Consider the following 728-nt stretch of genomic DNA (forward strand, 5'->3'; position numbering starts at 1 on the left):
CCGCCATGGGAGCCGCAGGGAATTTCACCAGAAAAAATGCACAGAATTGTGGTGCAGTTTTTCGTTTGGAATCTCCACTGGGGAAATAATGCTAGAAAAAGAAACACTTTTTTCAGATTCGTGATTTTTGCAGGCGGAATCGCAGCTTTTCCATTGCAAAAATCACAACATTTGCCTATTTGTTGCGAGTTTTACCCCCCATTAAATTCAATGGAAAAAACCTGAAACAGAAGAGCAGCGATTCCGCAGCATAAAGAGACAGGATGCGGATTAAAAAAACGCACCGCAGGTCAATTTATGAAACGTTTCTCGGCATATTTGTTCAAATTTCATCCACTCTGCGGTTACTATAATACGCAATTAAATCAGTTTTCGAAAATCAACAGTGTTTACGCTGAGGGTATGCTCACACGCTAAAGTAAAATCGGCTGTAAAATACGGATGTTTTTAAGGGAAAACGGCCTCTGATTTTCAGCTGCTTCTTAAGCATTAAACGTTTTTGATGCGTTTTTTTTTTTTAAACTGTTTTTTTTATTGACACAATGAAAAACGGCTCCAAAAACGACTCAAGAAGTGACATGAACTTTTTTTTTCACGAAGCGTTTTTTTTACTACAGGGTGTAATCAGGAGCATAGCTGGGGATGGCAGGGGGGGGGGGCATGTGCCCGGCCATCAATGGCGGATTATCATGGTACGTTGTAGTTTTGTGGCGATTTTGCCGCAAATC

The sequence above is a fragment of the Rhinoderma darwinii genome, assembly GCF_050947455.1.
Source record: "Rhinoderma darwinii isolate aRhiDar2 chromosome 11 unlocalized genomic scaffold, aRhiDar2.hap1 SUPER_11_unloc_6, whole genome shotgun sequence".
Lineage (NCBI taxonomy): Eukaryota > Metazoa > Chordata > Amphibia > Anura > Rhinodermatidae > Rhinoderma > Rhinoderma darwinii.